Raw genomic sequence first — 22009 nt, forward strand, 5'->3', positions numbered from 1 at the left:
CCCGGGATCGAGCCAAGGACCTTTATATGTTCAGATTAACGCTCTCCCAACTGAGCTATTTCAGCAGACGGGAGAAGTGTGACAGCGGGATCTAGCAGTTCTTGCGCTTCGGTAAAACTGCTTTATTAGAGCTGTTGCACATTACTACGTCTTTCACGCTGTTCCGGTTCTTTTGCAACGCCTACTGTCGCGATGCAATCTGAATCAGCATTTCTTTATCAAGCAGGTGTGTTCAGCTGCGTAACCGTTTCACTCGTTAGAATTCTTGCAAAATACTTGTGTACCGACAGATTCAACAAAAAAGTGCTTTGGACGCCGAAACCCTGGATCGAGCCAAGGACTTTTAGACGTTCAGTTTAACACTCTTCCAACTGCGCTATTTCGGCAGACGGGAGAAGAGTGACAGCAGAATTTAACAGTTCTTGCGTTTGGGTAAAATCACTTTATTAGAGCTGTTGCACATTACTTCATGTCTTTCACGCTGTTCCGTTTCTTTTGCAAGGCCTACTGTCGCGATGCAATCTGAATCAGCATTTCTTTATCAAGCAGGTGTGTTCACCTGCGTAACCGTTTCACTCGTTAGAATTCTTGCAAAATACTTGTATACCGACAGATTTAACAAAAAAGTGCTTTGGACGCTGAAACCCGGGATCGAGCCAAGGACCTTTAGATGTTCAGTTTAACGCTCTCCCAACTGAGCTATTTCGGCAGACGGGAGAAGAGTGACAGCGGCATTTAACAGTTCTTGCGTTTGGGTAAAATCGCTTTATTAGAGCTGTTGCACATTATTACATGTCTTTCACGCTGTTCCGGTTCTTTTGCAACGCCTACTGCCGCGATGCAATCTGAATCAGCATTTCTTTATCAAGCATGTGTGTTCATCTGCGTAACCGTTTCACTCGTTAGAAGTATTGCAAAATATTTGTATACCGAGAGATTTAAAAAAAGTGCTCTGGACGCCGAAACCCGGGATCGAGCCAAGGACCTTTAGATTTTCAGTCTAGCGCTCTCCGAACTGAGCTATTTCGGCATACGGGAGAAGAGTGAAGGCGGCATTTAACAGTTCTTGCGTTTCGGTAAAACTGCTTTATTAGGGCTGTTGCACATTACTACATGTCTTTCACGCGGTTCCGGTTCTTTTGGAACGCCTACTGCCGCCATGCTATCTAAATCAGCATTTCTTTATCAAGCATGTGTGTTCACCTGCGTAACTGTTTAACTCGTTAAAATTCGTGCAAAATACTTGTATACCGACAGATTTAACAAATCGTGCTTTGGACGACGAAACTCGGGATCGAGCCAAGGACCTTTATATGTTCAGATTAACGCTCTCCCAACTGAGCCATTTCAGCAGACGCGAGAAGTGTGACAGCAAGATCTAGCAGTTCTTGCGCTTCGGTAAAACTGCTTTATTAGAGCTGTTGCACATTACCACATGTCTTTTACGCTGTTCCGGTTCTTTTGCAACGCCTACTGTCGGGATGCAATCTGAATCAGCATTTCCTTATCAAGCAGGTGTGATCACCTGCGTAACCGTTTCACTCGTTAGAATTATTGCGAAATACTGGTATACCGAGAGATTTAAAAAAAAGTGCTTTGGACGCTGAAACCCGGGATCGAGCCAAGGACTTTTAGATGTTCAGTTTAACACTTTCCCAACTGCGCTATTTCGGCAGACGGGAGAAGAGTGACAGCGGAATTTAACAGTTCTTGCGTTTGGGTAAAATCGCTTTATTAGAGCTCTTGCACATTACTTCATGTCTTTCACGCTGTTCCGGTTCTTTTGCAAGGCCTACTGTCGCGATGCAATCTGAATCATCATTTCTTTATCAAGCAGGTGTGTTCACCTGCGTAACCGTTTCACTCGTTAGAATTCTTGCAAAATACTTGTATACCGACAGATTTAACAAAAAAGTGCTTTGGACGCTGAAACCCGGGATCGAGCCAAGGACCTTTAGATGTTCCGTTTAACGCTCTCCCAACTGAGCTATTTCCGCAGACGGGAGAAGAGTGACAGCGGGATTTAACAGTTCTTGCGTTTGGGTAAAATCGCTTTATTAGAGCTGTTGCACATTATTACATGTCTTTCACGCTGTTCCGGTTCTTTTGCAACGCCTACTGCCTCGATGCAATCTGAATCAGCATTTCTTTATCGAGCATATGTGTTCACCTGTGTAACCGTTTCACTCGTTAGAAGTATTGCAAAATACTTGTATACCGAGAGATTTAAAAAAAGTGCTCTGGGCGCGGAAACCCGGGATCGAGCCAAGGACCTTCAAATTTTCAATCTAGCGCTCTCCGAACTGAGCTATTTTGGCAAACGGGAGAAGTGTGAAGGCGGCATTTAACAGTTCTTGCGTTTCGGTAAAACTGCTTTATTAGGGCTGTTGCACATTACTACATGTCTTTCACGTGGTTCCAGTTCTTTTGGAACGCCTACTGCCGCCATGCAATCTGAATCAGCATTTCTTTATCAAGCATGTGTGTTCACCTGCGTAACTGTTTAACTCGTTAGAATTCTTGCAAAATACTTGTATACCGACAGATTTAACAAATCGTGCTTTGGACGACGAAACCCGTGATCGAGCTAAGGACCTTTATATGTTCAGATTAACGCTCTCCCAACTGAGCTATTTCAGCAGACGGGAGAAGTGGGACAGCGGGATCTAGCAGTTCTTGCGCTTCGATAAAACTTCTTTATTAGAGCTGTTGCACATTACTGCATGTCTTTCACGCTGTTCCGGTTCTTTTGCAACGCCTACTGTCGCGATGCAATCTCAATCAGCATTTCTTTATCAAGCAGGTGTGTTCAGCTGCGTAACCGTTTCACTCGTTAGAATTCTTGCAAAATACTTGTGTACCGACAGATTCAAGAAAAAAGTGCTTTGGACGCCGAAACCCGGGATCGAGCCAAAGACTTTTAGATGTTCAGTTTAACACTCTTCCAACTGCGCTATTTCGGCAGACGGGAGAAGAGTGACAGCGGAATTTAACAGTTCTTGCGTTTGGGTAAAATCGCTTTATTAGAGCTGTTGCACATTACTTCATGTCTTTCACGCTGTTCCGTTTCTTTTGCAAGGCCTACTGTCGCGATGCAATCTGAATCAGCATTTCTTTATCAAGCAGATGTGTTCACCTGCGTAACCGATTCACTCGTTATAATTCTTGCAAAATACTTGTATATCGACAGATTTAACAAAAAAGTGCTTTGGACGCTGAAACCCGGGATCGAGCCAAGGACCTTTAGATGTTCAGTTTAACGCTCTCCCAACTGAGCTATTTCGGCAGACGGGAGAAGAGTGACAGCGGGATTTAACAGTTCTTGCGTTTGGGTAAAATCGCTTTATTAGAGCTGTTGCACATTATTACATGTCTTTCACGCTGTTCCGGTTCTTTTGCAACGCCTACTGCCGCGATGCAATCTGAATCAGCATTTTTTTATCAAGCATGTGTGTTCACCTGCGTAACCGTTTCACTCGTTAGAAGTATTGCAAAATACTTGTATACCGAGAGATTTAAAAAAAGTGCTCTGGACGCCGAAACCCAGGATCGAGCCAAGGACCTTCAGATGTTCAGTTTAACGCTCTCCTAACTGAGCTATTGCGGCAGACGGGAGAAAAGTGACAGCGGGATTTAACAGTTCTTGCGTTTCGGTAAAACCGCTTTATTAGAGCTGTTGCATATTAATACATGTCTTTCACGCTGTTCCGGTTTTTTTTTTGCAACGCCTACTGCCGCGATTCAATCTGATTCAGCATTTCTTTATCAATCATGTGTGTTCACCTGCGTAACCGTTTCACTCGTTAGAAGTATTGCAAAATACTTGTATAGCGACAGATTTAACAAATCGTGCTTTGGACGACGAAACCCGGGATCGAGCCAAGGACCTTTATATGTTCAGATTAACGCTCTCCCAACTGAGCTATTTCAGCAGACGGGAGAAGTGTGACAGCGGGATCTAGCAGTTCTTGCGCTTCGGTAAAACTGCTTTATTAGAGCTGTTGCACATTACTACGTCTTTCACGCTGTTCCGGTTCTTTTGCAACGCCTACTGTCGCGATGCAATCTGAATCAGCATTTCTTTATCAAGCAGGTGTGTTCAGCTGCGTAACCGTTTCACTCGTTAGAATTCTTGCAAAATACTTGTGTACCGACAGATTCAACAAAAAAGTGCTTTGGACGCCGAAACCCTGGATCGAGCCAAGGACTTTTAGACGTTCAGTTTAACACTCTTCCAACTGCGCTATTTCGGCAGACGGGAGAAGAGTGACAGCAGAATTTAACAGTTCTTGCGTTTGGGTAAAATCACTTTATTAGAGCTGTTGCACATTACTTCATGTCTTTCACGCTGTTCCGTTTCTTTTGCAAGGCCTACTGTCGCGATGCAATCTGAATCAGCATTTCTTTATCAAGCAGGTGTGTTCACCTGCGTAACCGTTTCACTCGTTAGAATTCTTGCAAAATACTTGTATACCGACAGATTTAACAAAAAAGTGCTTTGGACGCTGAAACCCGGGATCGAGCCAAGGACCTTTAGATGTTCAGTTTAACGCTCTCCCAACTGAGCTATTTCGGCAGACGGGAGAAGAGTGACAGCGGCATTTAACAGTTCTTGCGTTTGGGTAAAATCGCTTTATTAGAGCTGTTGCACATTATTACATGTCTTTCACGCTGTTCCGGTTCTTTTGCAACGCCTACTGCCGCGATGCAATCTGAATCAGCATTTCTTTATCAAGCATGTGTGTTCATCTGCGTAACCGTTTCACTCGTTAGAAGTATTGCAAAATATTTGTATACCGAGAGATTTAAAAAAAGTGCTCTGGACGCCGAAACCCGGGATCGAGCCAAGGACCTTTAGATTTTCAGTCTAACGCTCTCCGAACTGAGCTATTTCGGCATACGGGAGAAGAGTGAAGGCGGCATTTAACAGTTCTTGCGTTTCGGTAAAACTGCTTTATTAGGGCTGTTGCACATTACTACATGTCTTTCACGCGGTTCCGGTTCTTTTGGAACGCCTACTGCCGCCATGCTATCTAAATCAGCATTTCTTTATCAAGCATGTGTGTTCACCTGCGTAACTGTTTAACTCGTTAAAATTCGTGCAAAATACTTGTATACCGACAGATTTAACAAATCGTGCTTTGGACGACGAAACTCGGGATCGAGCCAAGGACCTTTATATGTTCAGATTAACGCTCTCCCAACTGAGCCATTTCAGCAGACGCGAGAAGTGTGACAGCGGGATCTAGCAGTTCTTGCGCTTCGGTAAAACTGCTTTATTAGAGCTGTTGCACATTACTACATGTCTTTTACGCTGTTCCGGTTCTTTTGCAACGCCTACTGTCGGGATGCAATCTGAATCAGCATTTCCTTATCAAGCAGGTGTGTTCAGCTGCGTAACCGTTTCACTCGTTAGAATTCTTGCAAAATACTTGTATACCGACAGATTTAACAAAAAAGTGCTTCGGACGCTGAAACCCGGGATCGAGCCAAGGACCTTTATATGTTCAGATTAACGCTCTCCCAACTGAGCTATTTCAGCAGACGGGAGAAAAGTGACAGCAGGATCTAGCAGTTCTTGCGCTTCGGTAAAACTGCTTTATTAGAGCTGTTGCACATTACTACATGTCTTTCACGCTGTTCCGGTTCTTTTGCAACGCCTACTGTCGGGATGCAATCTGAATCGGTATTTCTTTATCAAGCAGGTGTGATCACCTGCGTAACCGTTTCACTCGTTAGAATTATTGCGAAATACTGGTATACCGAGAGATTTAAAAAAAAGTGCTTTGGACGCTGAAACCCGGGATCGAGCCAAGGACCTTTAGATATTCAGTTTAACGCTCTCCCAACTGAGCTATTTCGGCAGACGGGAGAAGAGTGACAGCGGGATTTAACAGTTCTTGCGTTTGGATAAAATCGCTTTATTAGAGCTGTTGCACAATATTACATGTCTTTCACGCAGTTCCTGTTCTTTTGCAACGCCTACTGCCGCCATACAATCTGAATCAGCATTTCTTTATCAAGCATGTGTGTTCACCTGCGTAACCGTTTCACTCGTTAGAATTATTGCGAAATACTTGTGTACCGACAGATTCAACAAAAAAGTGCTTTGGACGCCGAAACCCGGGATCGAGCCAAGGACTTTTAGATGTTCAGTTTAACACTTTCCCAACTGCGCTATTTCGGCAGACGGGAGAAGAGTGACAGCGGAATTTAACAGTTCTTGCGTTTGGGTAAAATCGCTTTATTAGAGCTCTTGCACATTACTTCATGTCTTTCACGCTGTTCCGGTTCTTTTGCAAGGCCTACTGTCGCGATGCAATCTGAATCAGCATTTCTTTATCAAGCAGGTGTGTTCACCTGCGTAACCGTTTCACTCGTTAGAATTCTTGCAAAATACTTGTATACCGACAGATTTAACAAAAAAGTGCTTTGGACGCTGAAACCCGGGATCGAGCCAAGGACCTTTAGATGTTCCGTTTAACGCTCTCCCAACTGAGCTATTTCCGCAGACGGGAGAAGAGTGACAGCGGGATTTAACAGTTCTTGCGTTTGGGTAAAATCGCTTTATTAGAGCTGTTGCACATTATTACATGTCTTTCACGCTGTTCCGGTTCTTTTGCAACGCCTACTGCCTCGATGCAATCTGAATCAGCATTTCTTTATCGAGCATATGTGTTCACCTGTGTAACCGTTTCACTCGTTAGAAGTATTGCAAAATACTTGTATACCGAGAGATTTAAAAAAAGTGCTCTGGGCGCGGAAACCCGGGATCGAGCCAAGGACCTTCAAATTTTCAATCTAGCGCTCTCCGAACTGAGCTATTTTGGCAAACGGGAGAAGTGTGAAGGCGGCATTTAACAGTTCTTGCGTTTCGGTAAAACTGCTTTATTAGGGCTGTTGCACATTACTACATGTCTTTCACGCGGTTCCGGTTCTTTTGGAACGCCTACTGCCGCCATGCAATCTGAATGAGCATTTCTTTATCAAGCATGTGTGTTCACCTGCGTAACTGTTTAACTCGTTAGAATTCTTGCAAAATACTTGTATACCGACAGATTTAACAAATCGTGCTTTGGACGCCGAAACCCGGGATCGAGCCAAGGATCTTTATATGTTAAGATTAACGCTCTCCCAACTGAGCTATTTCAGCAGACGGGAGAAGTGTGACAGCGGTATCTAGCAGTTCTTGCGCTTCGGTAAAACTGCTTTATTAGGGCTGTTGCACATTACTACATGTCTTTCACGCGGTTCCGGTTCTTTTGGAACGCCTACTGCCGCCATGCAATCTAAATCAGCATTTCTTTATCAAGCATGTGTGTTCACCTTCGTAACTGTTTAACTCGTTAGAATTCGTGCAAAATACTTGTATACCGACAGATTTAACAATAAGTGCTTTGGACGCCGAAACCCGGGATCGAGCCAAGGACTTTTAGATGTTCAGTTTAACACTCTCCCAACTGAGCTATTTCGTCAGACAGGAGAAGAGTGACAGCGGGATTTAACAGTTCTTGCGTTTGGGTAAAATCGCTTCATTAGAGCTGTTGCACAATATTACATGTCTTTCACGCAGTTCCGGTTCTTTTGCAACGCCTACTGCCGCCATGCAATCTGAATCATCATTTCTTTATCAAGCATGTGTGTTCACCTGCGTAACTGTTTAACTCGTTAGAATTCGTGCAAAATACTTGTATACCGACAGATTTAACAATAAGTGCTTTGGACGCCGAAACCCGGGATCGAGCCAAGGACTTTTAGATGTTCAGTTTAACACTCTCCCAACTGAGCTATTTCGTCAGACAGGAGAAGAGTGACAGCGGGATTTAACAGTTCTTGCGTTTGGGTAAAATCGCTTCATTAGAGCTGTTGCACAATATTACATGTCTTTCACGCAGTTCCGGTTCTTTTGCAAGGCCTACTGTCGCGATGCAATCTGAATCAGCATTTCTTTATCAAGCAGGTGTGTTCACCTGCGTAACCGTTTCACTCGTTAGAATTCTTGCAAAATACTTGTATACCGACAGATTTAACAAAAAAGTGCTTTGGACGCTGAAACCCGGGATCGAGCCAAGGACTTTTAGATGTTCAGTTTAACACTCTCCCAACTGAGCTATTTCGTCAGACGGGAGAAGAGTGACAGCGGGATTTAACAGTTCTTGCGTTTGGGTAAAATCGCTTCATTAGAGCTGTTGCACAATATTACATGTCTATCACGCAGTTCCGGTTCTTTTGCAACGCCTACTGCCGCCATGCAATCTGAATCATCATTTCTTTATCAAGCATGTGTGTTCACCTGCGTAACCGTTTCACTCGTTAGAATTATTGCAAAATACTTGTATATCTGCAGATTTAACGAATCTTGCTTTGAACGCCGAAACCCGGGATCGATATAAGAACCTTTAGATGTTCAGTTCAACGCTCTCCCAACTGAGCTATTTCAGCAGACGGGAGAAGAGAGACAGCGGGATCTAACAGTTCTTGCGCTTCGGTAAAACCGCTTTATTGGAGCTTTTGCACAATACTACATGTCTCTCATGCTGTTCCGGTTCTTTTGCAACGCCTGCTGTCGCGATGCAATCTTAATCAGCATTTCTTTATCAAGCAGGTGTGTTCAGCTGCGTAACCGTTTCACTCGTTAGAATTCTTGCAAAATACTTGTATACCGACAGATTTAACAAAAAAGTGCTTCGGACGCTGAAACCCGGGATCGAGCCAAGGACCTTTATATGTTCAGATTAACGCTCTCCCAACTGAGCTATTTCAGCAGACGGGAGAAAAGTGACAGCAGGATCTAGCAGTTCTTGCGCTTCGGTAAAACTGCTTTATTAGAGCTGTTGCACATTACTACATGTCTTTCACGCTGTTCCGGTTCTTTTGCAACGCCTACTGTTGCGATGCAATCTGAATCAGCATTTCTTTTTCAAGCACGTGTGTTCACCTGCGTAACCGTTTCACTCGTTAGAATTATTGCGAAATACTTGTATACCGACAGATTTAACAAAAAAGTGCTTTGGACGCTGAAACCCGGGATCGAGCCAAGGACCTTTAGATGTTCAGTTTAACGCTCTCCCAACTGCGCTATTTCGGCAGACGGGAGAAGAGTGACAGCGGGATTTAAGAGTTCTTGCGTTCCGGTAAAACCGCTTTGTTAGAGCTGTTGCACATTATTACGTGTATTTCACGCTGTTCCGGTTCTTTTGCAATGCCTACTCCCGCGATGCAATCTGAATCAGCATTTCTTTATCAAGCATGTGTGTTCACCTGCGTAACCGTTTCACTCCTCAGAATTGATGCAAAATACTTGTATACCGAAAGATTTACCAAAAAATTGCTTTGGACGCAGAAACCCGGGATCGAGCCAAGGACCTTTAGATGTTCAGTTTAACGCTCTCCCAACTGCGCTATTTCGGCATACGGGAGAAGAGTGACAGCGGGATTTAAGAGTTCTTGCGTTTCGGTAAAACCGCTTTATTAGAGCTGTTGCACATTATTGCGAGTATTTCACGCTGTTCAGGTTCTTTTGCAATGCCTACTCCCGCGATGCAATCTGAATCAGCATTTCTTCATCAAGCATGTGTGTTCACCTGCGTAACCGTTTCACTCCTCAGAATTGATGCAAAATACTTGTACACCGAAAGATTTACCAAAAAATTGCTTTGGACGCAGAAACCCGGGATCGAGCCAAGGACCTTTAGATGTTCAGTTTAACGCTCTCCCAACAGCGCTATTTCGGCATACGGGAGAAGAGTGACAGCGGGATTTAAGAGTTCTTGCGTTTCGGTAAAACCGCTTTATTAGAGCTGTTGCACATTATTGCGAGTATTTCACGCTGTTCAGGTTCTTTTGCAATGCCTACTCCCGCGATGCAATCTGAATCAGCATTTCTTTATCAAGCATGTGTGTTCACCTGCGTAACCGTTTCACTCCTCAGAATTGATGCAAAATACTTGTATACCGAAAGATTTACCAAAAAATTGCTTTGGACGCAGAAACCCGGGATCGAGCCAAGGACCTTTAGATGTTCAGTTTAACGCTCTCCCAACTGCGCTATTTCGGCAGACGGGAGAAGAGTGACAGCGGGATTTAAGAGTTCTTGCGTTTCGGTAAAACCGCTTTATTAGAGCTGTTGCACATTATTGCGAGTATTTCACGCTGTTCAGGTTCTTTTGCAATGCCTACTCCCGCGATGCAATCTGAATCAGCATTTCTTCATCAAGCATGTGTGTTCACCTGCGTAACCGGTTCACTCGTTAGAAGTATTGCAAAATACTTGTATACCGAGAGATTTAACAAAAATTGCTCTGGACGCCGAAACCCGGGAACGAGCCAAGGACCTTTATATGTTCAGTTTAACGCTCTCCCAACTGAGCTATTTCAGAAGACGGGAGAAGAGAGACAGCGGGATCTAACAGTTCTTGCGCTTCGGTAAAACCGCTTTATTAAAGCTGTTGCTCATTATTACATGTCTTTCACGCTGTTCCGGTTCTTTTGCAACGCCCACTGCCGCAATGCAATCTGAATAAGCATTTCTTCATCAAGCATGTGTTTTCACCTGCGTAACCGTTTCACTCGTTAAAATTATTGCAAAATACTTGCATACCGACAGATTTAACAAAAAAAGTGCTTTAAACGCTGAAACCCGGGATCGAGCCAAGGACCTTTAGATGTTAAGATTAACGCTCTCCCAACTGAGCTATTTCAGCAGACGGGAGAAGAGTGACAGCGGGATTTAACAGTTCTTGCGTTTCGGTAAAACCGCTTTATTAGAACTCTTGCACATTATTACATGTCTATCACGCTGTTCTGGTTCGTTTGCAATGCCTACTTCCACGATGCAATCTGAATCAGCATTTCTTTATCAAGCATGTGTGTTCACCTGCGTAACCATTTCGCTCGTTAGAGTTATTGCGAAATACTTGTATACCGACAGATTTAACAAAAAAGTGCTTTCGACGCCGAAACCCGGGATCCAGCCAATGAACTTTAGATGTTCAGTTTAACGCTCTCCCAACTGAGCTATTTCGGCAGACGGAAGAAGGGTGACAGCGGGATTAAACAGTTCTTGCGTTGCGGTAAAACCGCTTTATTAGAACTGTTGCACATTAATACATGTCTTCACGCTGTTCCGGTTCTTTTGCAACGCCTACTGTCGCGATGCAATCTGATTCAGCCTTTCTTTATCAAGCATGTGTGTTCACCTGCGTAACTGCTTAACTCGTTAGAATTATTGCAAAATACTTGTATACCGACAGAATTAACAAATCGTGCTTTGGACGACGAAACCCGGGATCGAGCCAAGGACCTTTAGGTGTTAAGATTAACGCTCTCCCAACTGAGCTATTTCAGCAGACGGGAGAAGAGTGACAGTGGGATCTAGCAGTTCTTGCGCTTCGGTAAAACTGCTTTATTAGAGCTGTTGCACATTACTACGTGTCTTTCACACTGTTCTGGTTCTTTTGCAATGCCTACTCCCGCGATGCAACCTGAATCAGCCTTTCTTTATCAAGCATGTGTGTTCACCTGCGTAACCGTTTCACTCGTTAGAATTATTGCAAAATACTTGTATACCGACAGATTTAAAAAATCGTGCTTTGAATGCCGAAACCCGGGATCGATATAAGGACCTTTCTAGTTTCAGTTTAACGCTCTCCCAACTGAGCTATTTCAGCAGACGGGAGAAGAGAGACAGCGGGATCTAACAGTTCTTGCGCTTCGGTAAAACCGCTTGATTAGAGCTTTTGCACATTACTACATGTCTTTCATGCTGTTCCGGTTCTTTTGCAACGCCTACTGCCGCGATGCAATCTGAATCAGCATTTTTTTTATCAAGCATGTGTGTTCACCTGCATAACCGTTTCACTCGTTAGAACTATTTCAAAATACTTGTGTACCGAGAGATTTAACAAAAAATTGCTCTGGACGCCGAAACCCGGGATCGAGCCAAGGACCTTCAGATTTTCAGTCTAACGCTCTCCCAACTGCGCTATTTCGGCAGACGGGAGAAGAGTGACAGCGGGATTTAAGAGTTCTTGCGTTTCGGTAAAACCGCTTTATTAGAGCTGTTGCACGTTATTACATGTCTTTAACGCTGTTACGGTTCTTTCGCAACGCCTACTGCCGCGATTCAATCTGATTCAGCATTTCTTTATCAAGCATGTGTGGTCACCTGCGTAACTGTTTAACTCGTTAGAATTATTGCAAAACACTTGTATACCGACAGATTTAACAAATCCTGCTTTGGACAACGAAACCCGGGATCGAGCCAAGGACCTTTAGGTGTTAAAATTAACGCTCTCCCAACTGAGCTATTTCAGCAGACGGGAGAAGAGTGACAGCGGGATCAAGCAGTTCTTGCGCTTCGGTAAAACTGCTTTATTAGAGCTGTTGCACATTACGACATGTCTTTCACACTGTTCTGGTTCTTTTGCAATGCGTACTCCCGCGATGCAATCTGAATCAGCATTCCTTTATCAAGCATGTGTGTTCACCTGCGTAACCGTTTCACTCGTTAGAAGTATTGCAAAATACTTGTATACCGAAAGATTTAAAAAAAAGTGCTCTGGACGCCGAAACCCGGGAGCGAGCCAAGGACCTTTAGATTTTCCGTCTAACGCTCTCCGAACTGAGCTATTTCGGCATAAGGGAGAAGAGTGAAAGCGGCATTTAACAGTTCTTGCATTTCGGAAAAACCGCTTTATTAGAGCTTTTGCAGATTACTACATGTCTTTCATGCTGTTCCGGTTCTTTTGCAACGCCTACTGCCGCGATGCAATCTGAATCAGCATTTCTTTATCAAGCATGTGTGTTCACCTGCGTAACCGTTTCACTCGTTAGAATTATTGCAAAATACTTGTATACCGACAGATTTAAAAATCGTGTTTTGAACGCCGAAACCCAGGATTGATATAAGGACCTTTCTAGGTTCAGTTTAACGCTCTCCCAACTGAGCAATTTCAGCAGACGGAAGAGAGACAGCGGGATATAACAGTTCTTGCGCTTCGGTAAAACCGCTTGATTAGAGCTTTGGCACATTACTACATGTCTTTCATGCTGTTCCGGTTCTTTTGCAACGCCTACTGCCGCGATGCAATCTGAATCAGCATTTCTTTATCAAGCATGTGTGTTCACCTGCATAACCGTTTCACTCGTTAGAACTATTTCAAAATACTTGTGTACCGAGAGATTTAACAAAAAATTGCTCTGGACGCCAAAACCCGGGATCGAGCCAAGTACCTTTAGATTTTCAGTCTAACGCTCTCCCAACTGCGCTATTTCGGCAGACCGGAGAAGAGTGACAGCGGGATTTAAGAGTTCTTGCGTTTCGGTAAAACCGCTTTATTAGAGCTGTTGCACAATAATACGTGTATTTCACGCTGTTCTGGTTCTTTTGCAATGCCTACTCCCGCGATGCAATCTGAATCAGCATTTCTTTATCAAGCATGTGTGTTCACCTGCGTAACCGTTTCACTCGTTAGAAGTATTGCAAAATACTTGTATACCGAGAGATCTAACAAAAAAGTGCTTTGGACGCCGAAACCCGGGATCGAGCCAATGACCTTTAGATGTTCAGTTTAACGCTCTCCCAACTGAGCTATTTCGGCAGATGGGAGAAGAGTGACAGCGGGATTTAACAGTTCTTGCGTTTCGGTAAAACCGCTTTATTAGAGCTGTTGCACATTAATACATGTCTTTCACGCTATTCCGATTCTTTTGCAACGCCTACTGCCGCTATTCAATCTGATTCAGCATTTCTTTATCAAGCATGTGTGTTCACCTGCGTAACTGTTTAACTCGTTAGAATTATTGCAAAATACTTGCATACCGACAGATTTAACAAATCGTGCTTTGGACGACGAAACCCGGGATCGAGCCAAGGACCTTTAGATGTTAAGATTAACGCTCTCCCAACTGAGCTATTTCAGCAGACAAGAGAAGAGTGACAGCGGGATCTAGCAGTTCTTGCGCTTCGGTAAAACTGCTTTATTAGAGCTGTTGCACATTACTACATGTCTTTCACACTTTTCTGGTACTTTTGCAATGCCTACTCCCGCGATGCAACCTGAATCAGCATTTCTTTATCAAGCGTGTGTGTTCACCTGCGTAACCGTTTCACTCGTTAGAATTATTGCGAAATCCTTGTATACCGACAGATTTAACAAAAAAGGGCTTTGGACGCCGAAACCCGGGATCGAGCCAAGGACCTTTAGATGTTCAGTTTAACGCTCTCCCAACGGCGCTTTTTCTGCAGACGAGAAGAGTGACAGCGGGATTAGAGAGTTCTTGCGTTTCGGTAAAACCGCTTTATTAGAGCTGTTGCGCATTATTACGTGTATTTCACGCTGTTCTGGTTCTTTTGCAATGCCTACTCCCGCGATGCAATCTGAATCAGCATTTCTTTATCAAGCAGGTGTGTTCACCTGCGTAACCGTTTCACTCATTAGAAGTATTGCAAAATACTTGTATACCGAAAGATTTAACAAAAAAGTGCTCTGGACGCCGAAACTGGGAGCGAGCCAAGGACCTTTAGGTTTTCAGTCTAACGCGCTCCGAACTGAGCTATTTCGGCATACGGGAGAAGAGTCACAGCGGGATCTAACAGTTCTTGCGCTTCGGTAAAACCGCTTTTTTAAAGCTGTTGCTCATTATACATGTCTTTCACGCTGTTCCCGTTCTTTCGCAATACCTACTGTCGCTATGCAATCTGAATAAGCCTGTCTTTATCAAGCATGTGTGTTCACCTGCGTAACCGTTTCACTCGTTAGAATTATTGCAAAATACTTGTATACCCACAGATTTAAAAAATCGTGCTTTGAACGCCGAAACCCGGGATTGATATAAGGACCTTTCTAGGTTCAGTTTAATGCTCTCCCAACTGAGCTATTTCAGCAGACGGGAGAAGAGAGACAGCGGGATCTAACAGTTCTTGCGTTTCGGTAAAACCGCTTTATTAGAGCTGTTGCACAATATTACGTGTATTTCACGCTGTCCTGGTTCTTTTGCAATGCCTACTCCCGCGATGCAATCTGAATCAGCATTTTTTCATCAAGCATGTGTGTTCACCTGCATAACCGTTTCACTCGTTAGAAGTATTGCAAAATACTTGTATACCGAGAGATTTAACAAAAAAGTGCTTTGGACGCCGAAACCCGGGATCGAGCCAATGACCTTTAGATGTTCAGTTTAACGCTCTCACAACTGAGCTATTTCGGCAGACGGGAGAAGAGTGACAGCCGGATTTAACAGTTCTTGCGTTTCGGTAAAACCGCTTTATTAGAGCTGTTGCACAATAATACATGTCTTTCACGCTATTCCGGTTCTTTTGGAACGCCTACTGCCGCGATTCAATCTGATTCAGCATTTCTTTATCAAGCATGTGTGTTCACCTGCGTAACTGTTTAACTCGTTAGAATTATTGCAAAATACTTGTATACCGACAGATTTAACAAATCGTGCTTTGGACGACGAACCCCGGAATCGAGCCAAGGACCTTTAGATGTTAAAATTAACGCTCTCCCAACTGAGCTATTTCAGCAGACGGGAGAAGAGTGACAGCGGGATCTAGCAGTTCTTGCGCTTCGGTAAAACTGCTTTATTAGAGCTGTTGCACATTACTACATGTCTTTCACACTATTCTGGTTCTTTTGCAATGCCTACTCCCGCGATGCAACCTGAATCAGCATTTCTTTATCAAGCATGTGTGTTCACCTGCGTAACCGTTTCACTCGTTAGAATTATTGCAAAATACATGTATAACGACGGATTTAACAAATCGTGCTTTGGACGCCGAAACCCGGGATCGAGCCAAGGACCTTTAGATGCTCAGTTTAACGCTCTCCCAACTGAGCTATTTCGGCAGACGGGAGAAGAGTGACAGCGGGATTTAACAGTTCTTTCGTTTGGGTAAAATCGCTTTATTAGAACTGTTGCACATTATTACATGTCTTTCACGCTGTTCCGGTTCTTTTGCAGCCTACTGCCGCACTGCAATCTGAATCAGCATTTCTTTATCAAGCATGTGTGTTCACCTGCGTAACCGTTTCACTCGTTAGAAGTATTGCAAAATACTTGTATACCGAGAGAATCAACAATAAAGTGCTCTGGACGCGGAAACCCAGGATCGAGCCAAGGACCTTTAGATTTTCAGTCTAACCCTCTCCGAACTGAGCTATTTCGGCATACGGGAGATGAGTGACAGCGGGATTTAAGAGTTCTTGCGTTTCGATAAAACCGCTTTATTAGAGCTGTTGCACATTATTACGTGTATTTCACGCTGTTCTGGTTCTTTTGCAATGCCTACTCCCGCGATGCAATCTGAATCAGCATTTCATTATCAAGCATGTGTGTTCACCTGCGTAACCGTTTCACTCGTTAGAATTATTGCAAAATACATGTATAACGACGGATTTAACAAATCGTGCTTTGGACGCCGAAACCCGGGATCGAGCCAAGGACCTTTAGATGCTCAGTTTAACGCTCTCCCAACTGAGCTATTTCGGCAGACGGGAGAAGAGTGACAGCGGGATTTAACAGTTCTTGCGTTTGGGTAAAATCGCTTTATTAGAGCTGTTGCACATTATTACATGTCTTTCACGCTGTTGCGCTTCTTTTGCAGCCTACTGCCGCACTGCAATCTGAATCAGCATTTCTTTATCAAGCATGTGTGTTCACCTGCGTAACCGTTTCACTCGTTAGAAGTATTGCAAAATACTTGTATACCGAGAGAATCAACAATAAAGTGCTCTGGACGCCGAAACCCAGGATCGAGCCAAGGACCTTTAGATTTTCAGTCTAACGCTCTCCGAACTGAGCTATTTCGGCTTACGGGAGATGAGTGAAAGTGGCATTTAAGAGTTCTTGCGTTTCGGTAAAACTGCTTTATTAGGGCTGTTGCACATTACTACATGTCTTTCACGCTGTTCTGGTTCTTTTGCAATGCCTACTTCCGCGATGCAATCTGAATCCGCATTTCTTTATCAAGCCTGTGTGTTCACCTGCGTAACCATTTCACTCGTTAGAATTATTGCAAAATACTTGTATACCGACAGATTTACCACAAAATTGCTTTGGACGCCGAAACCCGGGATCGAGCCAAGGACCTTTAGATTTTCAGTCTAACGCTCTCCGAACTGAGCTATTTCGGCCTACGGGAGAAGAGTGAAAGCGGGATTTAACTGTTCTTGCGTTTGGGCAAAATCGCTTTATTAGAGCTGTTGCACATTATTACATGTCTTTCACGCTGTTCCGGTTCTTTTGCAACGCCTACTGCTGCAATGCAATCTGAATGAGCATTTCTTTATCAAGCATAAGTGTTCACCTGCGTAACCGTTTCACTCGTTAGAACTATTTCACAATACTTGTGTACCGACAGATTTAACAAAAAAGTGCTTTGGACACCGAAACCCGGGATCGAGCCAAGGACCTTTAGATGTTCAGTTTAACACTCTCCCAACTGAGCTATTTCAGCAGAAGGGAGAAGAGTTACAGCGGGATCTAACAGTTCTTGCGCTTCGGTAAAACCGCTTTTTTAAAGCTGTTGCTCATTATTACATGTCTTTCACGCTGTTCCGGTTCTTTCGCAACACCTACTGTCGCGATGCAATCTGAATAAGCCTTTCTTTATCAAGCATGTGTGTTCACCTGCGTAACCGTTTCACTCGTTAGAATTATTGCAAAATACTGGTATACCCACAGATTTAAAAAATCGTGCTTTGAACGCCCAAACCCAGGATTGATATAAGGACCTTTCTAGGTTCAGTTTAATGCTCTCCCAACTGAGCTATTTCAGCAGACGGGAGAAGAGAGACAGCGGGATCTAACAGTTCTTGCGCTTCGGTAAAACCGCTTTATTAGAGCTTTTGCATATTACTACATGTCTTTCATGCTGTTGCGGTTCTTCTGCAACGCCTACTGCCGCGATGCAATCTGAATCAGCATTTCTTTATCAAGCATGTGTGTTCACCTGCATAACCGTTTCACTCGTTAGAACAATTTCAAAATGCTTGTGTACCGAGAGATTTAACAAAAAATTGCTCTGGACGCCGAAACCCGGGATCGAGCCAAGGACCTTTAGATTTTCAGTCTAACGCTCTCCCAACTGCGCTATTTCGGCAGACGGGAGAAGAGTGACAGCGGGATTTAAGAGTTCTTGCGTTTCGGTAAAACCACTTTATTAGAGCTGTTGCACAATATTACGTGTATTTCACGCTATTCCGGTTCTTTTGCAACGCCTACTGGCGCGATTCAATCTGATTCAGCATTTCTTTATCAAGCATGTGTGTTCACCTGCGTAACCGTTTCACTCGTTAGAAGTATTGCAAAATACTTGTATACCGAGAGAATCAACAATAAAGTGCTCTGGACGCGGAAACCCAGGATCGAGCCAAGGACCTTTAGATTTTCAGTCTAACCCTCTCCGAACTGAGCTATTTCGGCATACGGGAGATGAGTGACAGCGGGATTTAAGAGTTCTTGCGTTTCGGTAAAACCGCTTTATTAGAGCTGTTGCACATTATTACGTGTATTTCACGCTGTTCTGGTTCTTTTGCAATGCCTACTCCCGCGATGCAATCTGAATCAGCATTTCATTATCAAGCATGTGTGTTCACCTGCGTAACCGTTTCACTCGTTAGAATTATTGCAAAATACATGTATAACGACGGATTTAACAAATCGTGCTTTGGACGCCGAAACCCGGGATCGAGCCAAGGACCTTTAGATTTTCATTCTAACGCTCTCCGAACTCAGCTATTTCGGCCTACGCGAGAAGAGTGAAAGCGGGATTTAACAGTTCTTTCGTTTGGGTAAAATCGCTTTATTAGAACTGTTGCACATTATTACATGTCTTTCACGCTGTTCCGGTTCTTTTGCAACGCCTACTGCTGCGATGCAATCTGAATCAGCATTTCTTTATCAAGCATATGTGTTCACCTGCGTAACCGTTTCACTCGTTAGAAGTATTGCAAAATACTTGTATACCGAGAGATTTAACAAAAAAGTGCTCTGGACGCCGAAACCCGGGATCCAGCCAAGGACCTTTAGATGTTCAGTTTAACGCTCTCCCAACTGAGCTATTTCGGCAGACGGGTGAAGAGAGACAGCGGGATCTAACAGTTTTTGCGCTTCGGTAAAAACGCTTGATTAGAGCTTTTGCACATTACTATAGTCTTTCATGCTGTTCCGGTTCTTTTGCAACGCCTACTGCCGCGATGCAATCTGAATCAGCATTTCTTTATCAAGCATGTGTGTTTACCTGTGTAACCGTTTCACTCGTTAGAATTATTGCAATACATGTATAACGACGGATTTAACAAATCGTGCTTTGGACGCCGAAACCCGGGATCCAGCCAAGGACCTTCAGATGTTCAGTTTAACGCTCTCCCAAGTGAGCTATTTCGGCAGACGGGTAAAGATTGACAGCGGGATTTAACAGTTCTTGCGTTTCGGCAACACTGCTTTATTAGGGCTGTTGCACATTACTCCATGTCTTTCATGCTGTTCCGTTTCTTTTGCAACGCCTACTGCTGCGATGCAATCTGAATCAGCCTTTCTTTATCAAGCATGTGTGTTCACCGGCGTAACCGTTTCACTCGTTAGAAGTATTGCAAAATACTTGTATACCAAAAGATTTAACAAAAAAGTGCTCTGGACGCCAGAACCCGGGATCGAGCCAAGGACCTTTAGATTTTCAGTCTAACGCTCTCCGAACTGAGGTATTTCGGCATACGGGAGAAGAGTGAAAGCGGCATTCAACAGTCCTTGCGTTTCGGTAAAACCGCGTTATTAGAGCTTTTGCACATTACTACGTGTCTTTTATGCTGTTCCGGTTCTTTTGCAACGCCTACTGCCGCGATGCAATCTGAATCAGCATTTCTTTATCAAGCATGTGTGTTCACCTGCGTTACCGTTTTAATCGTTAGAACTATTTCAAAATACTTGTGTACCGACAGATTTAACAAAAAAGTACTTTGGACACCGAAACCCGGGATCGACCCAAGGACCTTTAGATGTTCAGTTTAGCACTCTCCCAACTGAGCTATTTCAGCAGACAGGAGAAGAGTGAGAGCGGGATCTAACAGTTCTTGCGCTTCGGTAAAACCGCTTTATTAAAGCTGTTGCTCATTATTACATGTCTTTCACGCTCTTCCGGTTCTTTCACAACGCCTACTGTCGCGATGAATCTGAATCAGCCTTTCTTTATCAAGCATGTGTGTTTACCTGCGTAAACGTTTCACTCGTTAGAATTATTGCAAAATACTTGTATACCGACCGATTTAAAAAATCATGCTTTGAACGCCGAAACCCGGGATTGATATAAAGACCTTTCTAGGTTCAGTTTAACGCTCTCCCAACTGAGCTATTTCAGCAGACGGGAGAAGAGAGACAGCGGGATCTAACAGTTCTTGCGCTTCGGTAAAAGCGCTTGATTAGAGCTTTTGCACATTACTACATGTCTTTCATGCTGTTCCGGTTCTTTTGCAACGCCTACTGCCGCGATGCAATCTGAATCAGCATTTCTTTATCAAGCATGTGTGTTCACCTGCATAACCGTTTCACTCGTTAAAACTATTTCAAAATACTTGTGTACCGAGAGATTTAACAAAAAATTGCTCTGGGCGCCGAAACCCGGGATCGAGCCAAGGACCTTTAGATTTTCAGTCTAACGCTCTCCCAACTGCGCTATTTTGGCAGAGGGGAGAAGAGTGACGGCGGGATTTAAGAGTTCTTGCGTTTCGGTAAAACCGCTTTATTAGAGCTGTTGCACATTATTACGTGTATTTCACGCTGTTCTGGTTCTTTTGCAATGCCTACTTTCGCGATGCAATCTGAATCAGCATTTCTTTATCAAGCATGTGTGTTCACCTGCGTAACCGTTTCACTCCTTAGAAGTATTGCAAAATACTTGTATACCGAGATATTTAACAAAAAAGTGCTTTGGACGCAGAAACCCGGGTTCGAGCCAAGGACCTTTAGATTTTCATTCTAACGCTCTCCGAACTCAGCTATTTCGGCCTACGGGAGAAGAGTGAAAGCGGGATTTAACAGTTCTTTCGTTTGGGTAAAATCGCTTTATTAGAACTGTTGCACATTATTACATGTCTTTCACGCTGTTCCGGTTCTTTTGCAACGCCTACTGCTGCGATGCAATCTGAATCAGCATTTCTTTATCAAGCATATGTGTTCACCTGCATAACCGTTTCACTCGTTAGAAGTATTGCAAAATACTTGTATACCGAGAGATTTAACAAAAAAGTGCTCTGAACGCCGAAACCCGGGATCCAGCCAAGGACCTTTAGATGTTCAGTTTAACGCTCTCCCAACTGAGCTATTTCGGCAGACGGGTGAAGAGAGACAGCGGGATCTAACAGTTTTTGCGCTTCGGTAAAACCGCTTGATTAGAGCTTTTGCACATTACTATAGTCTTTCATGCTGTCCCGGTTCTTTTGCAACGCCTACTGCCGCGATGCAATCATAATCAGCATTTCTTTATCAAGCATGTGTGTTTACCTGTGTAACCGTTTCACTCGTTAGAATTATTGCAATACATGTATAACGACGGATTTAACAAATCGTGCTTTGGACGCCGAAACCCGGGATCCAGCCAAGGACCTTCAGATGTTCAGTTTAACGCTCTCCCAAGTGAGCTATTTCGGCAGACGGGTAAAGATTGACAGCGGGATTTAACAGTTCTTGCGTTTCGGCAACACTGCTTTATTAGGGCTGTTGCACATTACTCCATGTCTTTCATGCTGTTCCGTTTCTTTTGCAACGCCTACTGCTGCGATGCAATCTGAATCAGCCTTTCTTTATCAAGCATGTGTGTTCACCGGCGTAACCGTTTCACTCGTTAGAAGTATTGCAAAATACTTGTATACCAAAAGATTTAACAAAAAAGTGCTCTGGACGCCTAAACCCGGGATCGAGCCAAGGACCTTTAGATTTTCAGTCTAACGCTCTCCGAACTGAGGTATTTCGGCATACGGGAGAAGAGTAAAAGCGGCATTCAACAGTC

At 43.8% G+C, this 22009-nt stretch overlaps 18 non-coding genes across 18 annotated transcripts; all 18 read right to left on the reverse strand.

The window, feature by feature from the left end:
* Positions 1–636: 636 nt before the first annotated feature.
* TRNAF-GAA (transfer RNA phenylalanine (anticodon GAA)) lies at positions 637–709 on the reverse strand. Its single transcript has one exon. It is a non-coding gene; the product is annotated as a tRNA-Phe (tRNA).
* Positions 710–957: 248 nt separating this feature from the next.
* TRNAF-GAA (transfer RNA phenylalanine (anticodon GAA)) lies at positions 958–1030 on the reverse strand. The gene has a single exon. It is a non-coding gene; the product is annotated as a tRNA-Phe (tRNA).
* Positions 1031–3213: 2183 nt separating this feature from the next.
* TRNAF-GAA (transfer RNA phenylalanine (anticodon GAA)) lies at positions 3214–3286 on the reverse strand. Its single transcript has one exon. It is a non-coding gene; the product is annotated as a tRNA-Phe (tRNA).
* A 1217-nt stretch (positions 3287–4503) lies between these two features.
* On the reverse strand, positions 4504–4576 carry TRNAF-GAA (transfer RNA phenylalanine (anticodon GAA)). The gene has a single exon. It is a non-coding gene; the product is annotated as a tRNA-Phe (tRNA).
* Positions 4577–4824: 248 nt separating this feature from the next.
* Positions 4825–4897, reverse strand: TRNAF-GAA (transfer RNA phenylalanine (anticodon GAA)). Its single transcript has one exon. It is a non-coding gene; the product is annotated as a tRNA-Phe (tRNA).
* An 894-nt stretch (positions 4898–5791) lies between these two features.
* On the reverse strand, positions 5792–5864 carry TRNAF-GAA (transfer RNA phenylalanine (anticodon GAA)). The gene has a single exon. It is a non-coding gene; the product is annotated as a tRNA-Phe (tRNA).
* A 4766-nt stretch (positions 5865–10630) lies between these two features.
* Positions 10631–10703, reverse strand: TRNAL-UAA (transfer RNA leucine (anticodon UAA)). Its single transcript has one exon. It is a non-coding gene; the product is annotated as a tRNA-Leu (tRNA).
* A 1217-nt stretch (positions 10704–11920) lies between these two features.
* TRNAF-GAA (transfer RNA phenylalanine (anticodon GAA)) lies at positions 11921–11993 on the reverse strand. Its single transcript has one exon. It is a non-coding gene; the product is annotated as a tRNA-Phe (tRNA).
* Positions 11994–13205: 1212 nt separating this feature from the next.
* TRNAF-GAA (transfer RNA phenylalanine (anticodon GAA)) lies at positions 13206–13278 on the reverse strand. Its single transcript has one exon. It is a non-coding gene; the product is annotated as a tRNA-Phe (tRNA).
* Positions 13279–13528: 250 nt separating this feature from the next.
* On the reverse strand, positions 13529–13601 carry TRNAF-GAA (transfer RNA phenylalanine (anticodon GAA)). The gene has a single exon. It is a non-coding gene; the product is annotated as a tRNA-Phe (tRNA).
* Positions 13602–15781: 2180 nt separating this feature from the next.
* TRNAL-GAG (transfer RNA leucine (anticodon GAG)) lies at positions 15782–15854 on the reverse strand. The gene has a single exon. It is a non-coding gene; the product is annotated as a tRNA-Leu (tRNA).
* Positions 15855–16424: 570 nt separating this feature from the next.
* On the reverse strand, positions 16425–16497 carry TRNAL-GAG (transfer RNA leucine (anticodon GAG)). The gene has a single exon. It is a non-coding gene; the product is annotated as a tRNA-Leu (tRNA).
* A 248-nt stretch (positions 16498–16745) lies between these two features.
* TRNAF-GAA (transfer RNA phenylalanine (anticodon GAA)) lies at positions 16746–16818 on the reverse strand. Its single transcript has one exon. It is a non-coding gene; the product is annotated as a tRNA-Phe (tRNA).
* A 250-nt stretch (positions 16819–17068) lies between these two features.
* TRNAF-GAA (transfer RNA phenylalanine (anticodon GAA)) lies at positions 17069–17141 on the reverse strand. Its single transcript has one exon. It is a non-coding gene; the product is annotated as a tRNA-Phe (tRNA).
* An 895-nt stretch (positions 17142–18036) lies between these two features.
* TRNAF-GAA (transfer RNA phenylalanine (anticodon GAA)) lies at positions 18037–18109 on the reverse strand. The gene has a single exon. It is a non-coding gene; the product is annotated as a tRNA-Phe (tRNA).
* Positions 18110–19004: 895 nt separating this feature from the next.
* On the reverse strand, positions 19005–19077 carry TRNAF-GAA (transfer RNA phenylalanine (anticodon GAA)). Its single transcript has one exon. It is a non-coding gene; the product is annotated as a tRNA-Phe (tRNA).
* A 1536-nt stretch (positions 19078–20613) lies between these two features.
* Positions 20614–20686, reverse strand: TRNAF-GAA (transfer RNA phenylalanine (anticodon GAA)). Its single transcript has one exon. It is a non-coding gene; the product is annotated as a tRNA-Phe (tRNA).
* A 573-nt stretch (positions 20687–21259) lies between these two features.
* Positions 21260–21332, reverse strand: TRNAF-GAA (transfer RNA phenylalanine (anticodon GAA)). The gene has a single exon. It is a non-coding gene; the product is annotated as a tRNA-Phe (tRNA).
* Positions 21333–22009: the final 677 nt, after the last annotated feature.

This window comes from Rhipicephalus microplus, chromosome X, assembly GCF_043290135.1.
Source record: "Rhipicephalus microplus isolate Deutch F79 chromosome X, USDA_Rmic, whole genome shotgun sequence".
In the NCBI taxonomy this organism is placed as follows: domain Eukaryota; kingdom Metazoa; phylum Arthropoda; class Arachnida; order Ixodida; family Ixodidae; genus Rhipicephalus; species Rhipicephalus microplus.